Source organism: Rhinolophus sinicus, linkage group LG02 (assembly GCF_036562045.2).
Source record: "Rhinolophus sinicus isolate RSC01 linkage group LG02, ASM3656204v1, whole genome shotgun sequence".
NCBI classification, from domain to species: Eukaryota; Metazoa; Chordata; class Mammalia; order Chiroptera; family Rhinolophidae; genus Rhinolophus; species Rhinolophus sinicus.
This window is the reverse complement of record NC_133752.1, coordinates 183,604,950-183,612,038: the sequence shown is the minus strand read 5'-3', so window position 1 is coordinate 183,612,038 and position 7,089 is coordinate 183,604,950. Positions and strand designations below refer to the sequence as shown.

General features: G+C 40.1%; 1 pseudogene; it reads left to right on the top strand.

The window, feature by feature from the left end:
- Positions 1–1,113: 1,113 nt before the first annotated feature.
- On the top strand, positions 1,114–1,416 carry LOC109447586 (10 kDa heat shock protein, mitochondrial; annotated as a pseudogene).
- Positions 1,417–7,089: the final 5,673 nt, after the last annotated feature.

Below are 7,089 nucleotides of genomic sequence, written 5' to 3'. Positions count from 1 at the left end.
TTAACTGGTAAAGACTGGCGATTTATCAGCCTATGAAAATGAGGTTTTATTAACTGTGCTTTTACCTTTCTCACTAGACCGTAAACACTGGGAAGTTGGGGTAAGTGTTTTCCCCAGAGTCTAGACCATCACCTACCACAGAAATGGCCCTTACTATTAAATGAAACAGCTGAATAAATGGTTGAATGCAAGGCAAATTAATTTACTAACATTTGACGAAAGTGAAATCATATATTTCTCAAAATTAACTTAGCCTGAATTGGCTGAGATTCTTGTAACTGATGGATCATGACTTTTTAACAAATTAAAAGCAAACCACAAAATCAGGGATTTTAAAGTAATTTTTTCACAGGCGTGTTCGTTGTAAACCCAATACACATATCCTGCTGAATTGGCTCCTCGGTGTCATTAAGAGCCAGTTTCAACGTTCACATGACAATGAAAATCTCAAGCTTAAATTTATTAATATGTTGCCTTGGCAGAACACCAGGCCCTTAATAGTAAAATATGGAGAGAGAGGATATTAGCTTCCAAAGACTTGAGTTTGATTTTGAAATTAAACTGATGTTGTCCTTAAAAATATCTTTCATAAGGAAACACAATTGTGAAGTTGTGAACCTAAAGCCATTTAAATGAAAAACAATCCAAAGAACAGAGAATCAAAGTTTTAGTTTCGGTGTTTAGTTGGAAGGCCCAAGGGTCAAAACATTTAAGGGTTTTAGGGCCCACCTGAGCAATTCAAGTCTAGAATTGTTGCTAACGTACCAATCGGGTAACTCCTTAACATACTTAGCAAATAATCTGCCAAGTACACTAGGATATGAAGCTGAAGCACCACATATTCAACCAGATGGATCCCCGAAAAGGAGACTACAGCATTCCCAATAACTATGGCTCTCATTGAGCACAAACTTAGCAGGTATCTTTTCCAGCACTGTTAAGGGCTCTATGGACACCTAATCTTTACAAAACCCCCATTGAGCAGATGAGGAAACTAAGATTTAAAAATAGGCTAAGTACTTTTCAAAGTTCACATGTCCAGAGGACCGGACTGCAGGTCTCTCCTTGTGGCTGCGGCACGAGAGCAGAACACGAACTGCTGCTGGTGCAGCCATGGCAGGACAGGCATTTAGAAAGTTCCTTCCCCTTTTTGGCCCAGTATTAGGTGAGAGGAATGCTGTGGCAATTGTAACCGAAGGCATTATGCTTCCACAAAAATCTTAAGGAACAGTATTGTAAGCAACAGTAGTAGCTGCTGGGTCGGGCTCTAAAGGATAGAGTGGAGAGACTCAACCAGTTGACGCGAAAGGTGCAGGTAAAGTTCTTCCAGAATATGGAGGCACCAAAGTAGTTCTAGACAACAAGGATTATTTCTTATTTAGAGATGGTGACATTCTTGGAAAGTATGTAGACTGAAATAAATCACCATTGAAATGGCATCACGTGAAGCTGCCCCTTTCACTGAAGTTGTGAAATCTCATCACGTAAGTAATTTCCATGTCTCTCTTTTGTAATAAACTAATGATATCCAAAGTCATGACATCCAGTATCTCTTAAATTTAGTTTCACTGTACTTATATAAACATTTCCAAATAAAATATATTTTAAAAAACAGGCTAAGTGAATTACCCCACGTCAACAAGTCTGTTGCACACAAGAGTTTAGCCTTCGCCGTTGACCACTCCATTTTATTCCACTGCTCCTCAAAAGAGGAACTGACAACATGAGCATCACCTGGGAACTTGTTGGAAATCAAAGTCCTGAGCCCCCACCTAGACCTACTGAGTCAGAATCTCTGGTTGTGTGACCTAGGAATCTGTTTTAACCAGCTCTCCTGGAGATTCTAATGCACACTAAAGTTTGAGAAGTGCATCTCTATAACTCTATCTATGTTCCATTCCTTATCTCCAAACTTCAGCAGATATGTGTATTTCACTTTGCCAGTGCAGATTCTTCCAAAACTCAAAAAACTAATACCACATCCATTTATTTGTTTGAATTATGTGAACTACAGACACTATACTAGTAATTGTAATTCCAACAAACAGAATATATAAACTGAGCCATAAGGAAAACAACCTAATAGCATTATTATTCATCTAAAATATGAACGAGGGCTACAGTGATTGGAATTCTTTCAAGACCTGACTACACTTACTGATTTGGGATTAAAATGTAATCACTTAGCTCATTCTAAGCTTTAACAGATAAAATAGATATTTCATATAAGCCCAGAAATGAGTATCTTGCCAAGAGGGCAAGAGGAACCATCATTGTTCTGTGACAAAAGTGAAATATAATACATAAAAATGGCAATCAGAATTCCAATCTATTGCTATGAGTGGTTGTCTTGCCAAATAATGAAATGTATTGATATACTGCTGAGCTGTCATTGGCATGTTATACAGACATTGAGACTTTCTAAGCAAAGTTACTGGAAGTCATTCAAATATTTATAATAGTGGAATGGGTAAACTGGAGACAGTCTCTTTCAAAAAAATTTTATTCCAAACTTCTTGATGAGAAAATATTTGGAATAAAGCACAATAGATTTATGTACAGACTTATATGGCTGAAATTGATTTTAGTTTCCCTGGGAATTTAAGAATCTTTTTAATAGTTGAGAGCTGGTGTACAGCTGCAAGAGGTTGGCTTAATACAGAGCCAATATTTATGCCTTCTTGATAGAGTAAATGAGAGTTCTCGCTCTGTTTTCTATCTTACTTTTATGTTGAAAGCCTGGCAACACTGGAATATAATACTTATTTCTTCAAAATGTTTCTAAATTGTTGTTCACTGTTTTGCATTTCATCTTGAGGCTGCTTTATTTATAATATTATTAAACCTCAAAGAAACCCATATGGTGGGAGAGAGGGGAGAAATTTTGCGATTTCACTGTTTTATTCTTCTTTAATAGAATTTATGTGAAACTTAAAATTGTTCAAGTCTGTTTTTTATTCTCAAGGAGTGAGTCCATGCCTTGCAACAGGATGGCTTAAAAACATGGGTATATTATATTACACAATAAATTGTGTAGCTGACATATAATTCTGCAGAAATCACCTTCTTTCTAACAGGTGTGTAAAGGTTATGTAGATACCTGCTATTTCTATATTTAAATAAAGCAAACCCACCCTCACAAAAATACAACCATATTTTTGTCTAGATACAGATCCAGCAATATTGCTACTAGTAACTCCTACTTCTCAATAATTTCTAGATTCTTTCTTGCCTTGCTTACTTATTCCTACTGCTTACTATTTGCCTACTATAATTGAGGATCTACTAAGGGCTAGCATTATGCTGGTGTTTTACCTGGATGTCATGTGTACAGGTTCGGTACTCACATTTACTGAGCACTCAAGCAAATACTATTGTCTATGTACATATGCTGAAAACACAGAATTTGTCTGTAGGCAAAGGAATTTATGCTTCCTGGGATCCTAGCTCTCACCAGCAGAGTCTTGACATAATATGCATCATCTTTTAGAGAAGAGAGTAAGAGCATGACCCCAACTGGTCAGGAGAAGGTAGTGGTTAACATTTTGGACATTGGTACCAGGCAGCCTTGGTTCCAACCCTTGCTCTACTGCTTACTATCTACAGGACCATGAACCAGTCTCTTCAGCTTCCTGTGCCTTTGTTTCCTATCTCATGGGGCTATTGTGAAGATTAACTCAGCCAATGCTTGGAAAAGTACCTGGTATGGGCTAGGTGGTCAGTATATGGCAGCTATCATTGTTATTCTCTGAGCCCTTTCATCACCTGTAGAATGACTGCAATAAACAAACAAACTTTATGGAATTTCCGTTATGGGGAAGGCTAGAGGTCCCATGAGGTCAAGAACCATGTAAGTATGTATGTCTTTTCAATATTGTATCCAAGCACACAGTGTAAATGCCTGGCATACAGTAGGTATGAATAAAAATTCAAGCGAATGAATAAATGAATTATATATATATAAAGCATTTGGCATAGTGCCTGGCATATAGCAAGTGTTCAATTAAATGAGGGACATATTAAGTATTTTTAGGTATATTGTGGAATCCCTCAATAGAGCTTTTGTTCAAGTCTGATCTCTGCCTGTGATATTGGGAAGTCTTCACTCCCCAGAACTAAGACCTCCAAGAAGCTCCATCCAGTAGCATTATGGAATAACTCCTTAGGCCTGGACTAGAAAGGAGTTAGTAACAGCATTGGACCAGAAATCCAAAAGGATAAGATTCAAGTCCTGGCTTGACAATTTCCTAGTTCTGTAGCCTTAGACAAATCATTTCACCTTTTGGGGTCTGTTAACTCAATTATAAGATGAATGGTTTGGCTTGAAATATCCTCTTCTAACTCTGAATACCTACAATTTTAGGAATAGCGTAACTCTTTGTTTGGGACTATATGAACAATTTTTATGGCTTATCCCTCACTTATTTATCATGCCTGTTACATACACACACATGGGTATACATGAGTCGACAGTGCCTGCTGTGAATTTTTTCATCTAATATAGGAACTTTTCTTCAGGAATATTGAATTCCTGTTTCATTTTATACTTTTTTTTGGTGATACCAGCATGAGAGTTGTACATGTAAATCTGTCATCCACATTAGATTAGAAATGAAACATGTTCTAAAAGGAAGACTTGACTAAGAAAAATTACTAACCTATTTTGTCCATTCCGGTCTAATATGATTTCCCTCATCCACACTTGTCCAATTTTTCTTGTTTATGCCAATTATTTACCATTTCTTATACATCCAACTGGTCAAGTTTGCGTTTGTGCCTTGTCTCTCTCTCTCTCTCTCTCTCTCTCTCTCTCTCTCTCTCTCTCTCTCTCTCTCAGAACTATCACTTATTAAGCACCTACTATTTGCCAGGCTCCTTTCTAGGGAATTCTGTAATTCTTTCAACAATCCTCAAAAATTACAAATGAGGAAGCTGAATTTAAATGCTTAAATAGGTGACAGTAATTGATGGAGAAAGAATTTGAATCCAGGTCTGTTTCATCAAAGTCAATGCCCTTTCTACATTATAGTGTCTTTCAAACATCTATTTGCCTTGTCAAATCCCAACACCTCCATACATAAACACAGAGTTGTGAACATAATGCTCATTAAACTTATATTGAGTAAAATGAAAGATAAAAAGGGACACTCTGGGGTAGAGATCCAAGATGGCAGAGTAAATAAACACTTCCTTCCATGAACACATTAAAATTGTAACTAAATTATAGATCAATCAACCTGGGGAACCATCTAAAGTCTGGCTGAACAGAAGTTTTATAACTAAGGATATAAAGAAGCCATGTCAAGACTGGTAGGAGGGGCAGAGACGTGAACTGGATTGTTCCCAAACTTCCTTATGGCGGCTGACAATAGGGAGGGATACCTCGGCTGTGGAGGTTCCCCCTGGAGGAGTGAAGGACCCCAACCCCAGCTCCCTAGCCTGGAGTACTGGTGCCAGGAAGAGGAGACCCCATAACATCTGGCTGTGACAAACAGTGGGGATTCCAACCATCTGGGTGGGACGGAATGGGCGAGAAACCCAGACGTCCTCTTAAACGGCCCGTACACAGACTCACTCGCAGGCACTCACCTTGGGCTCCAGTGGAGGGACAGTGACTCGGAGGGCTTCAGAAGCATACAGGAAGCAGACTGAGATGTGTGGCTTCAAGGCCAGGGCTGGAGGACAGTCGCCATTTCTCCCTCCCATGGGGTCCTCCTCGCCTGCAGCCAGCAGGCAGGCACCATCTTTCCTGTGTTGAGCCCGCCCCCTATGCTTACGGCAAAATCTGAATCTGATTGGTCTGGTGAGCTCTAGAGCTCTGCCCTGCTGACTCACTGAGACCTGGCCTCACCTAACTCGGTACTGCACGAGGCTTTATCAAAAGCAGAACCTCATGGGAGCCGGCAAAAGACCTCCAGCTGTCCTGGATTTTGTGGAGTCACTGCAGACCCGGTACTAGTGGCAGCCATCCTTGGTTCACAGCGTGGCCTCTCCCACATGCTTCCAGGTTTAGTACAGGCAGTGAAAAACCACAGATAGCTTTGTAGCTCCTACCAAGTGGTCCCCGGCTCGTCACAGGCAGTGGGTGATGTAGGCCTGTACAAGAGCCCCTCCCAAGAGGCCTCAGACCACAGCAGAACACTACCCAATTAACCCCACAAGTGGCACACATAAAGGGCGGTCTCAATAGGCACCAGAGCCTGTTGGGGTGAATCCCACTCTGTGGGGTAAGCCCCCCTGCACAGCAGCCCATACATAAGTAGTGGATATGGCCACAGGAAATAAGCCTAAGGCTCAATCCCACCCACTGAGGTGAAAACAGCAATCAAGGCTCAACTATAACAGGAGTGTACACACAACCCAACAAGAGACACTCCAGGAGCACCCAGAGCAGGTGACCAGAGAGACTGTGCCAGGGCCCCACAGGGCACCTACTACATAAGGTCACAGGGCCAAGACTGGGAGACATAGCAGACATACCTCATACATAGAAACAAACATAGAGAGGCAGCCAAACTGAAGAAAGAAAGAAATACATCCCAGAAAAAAGAGAAAACTCCAGAAAAAGAACTAAATGAAATGGAGACAAGCAGCCTACCAGAGACAGAGTTCAAAACAATGGTTATGAGGATGCTCAAGGAACTCAATGAGAACTTCAACAGAGATATATCAAGCATAAAAAAGGACATAGAATCCATAAAAAAGAACAAGTCGAAAATGAAAAATACAATAACTGAAATGAAGGATGAACTAGAAGGAATCACCAGCAGACTAGATGAAGCAGAGGATCAAATCAGTGATTTGTAAGATGAGGTAGCATAAACCACCCAATCAGAATAGCAGAAAGAAAAAAAAGAATCCAAAAAAATGAGGGGAGTTTAAGAGACCTGTGAGACAACATCTAGCATAACAACATTCACATCACAAGGAAGGAGAAGAGAGAAAGCAATGAAGGGATTGAGAACCTATTTGAAGAAATAATGACTGAAACTTTCCTAACCTGGTGAAGGAAACAGACGTACAAGCCCAGGAAGTGCAGAGAATCCCAAACAAGATGAACACCAACAGGCCCACAACAACACACATCAT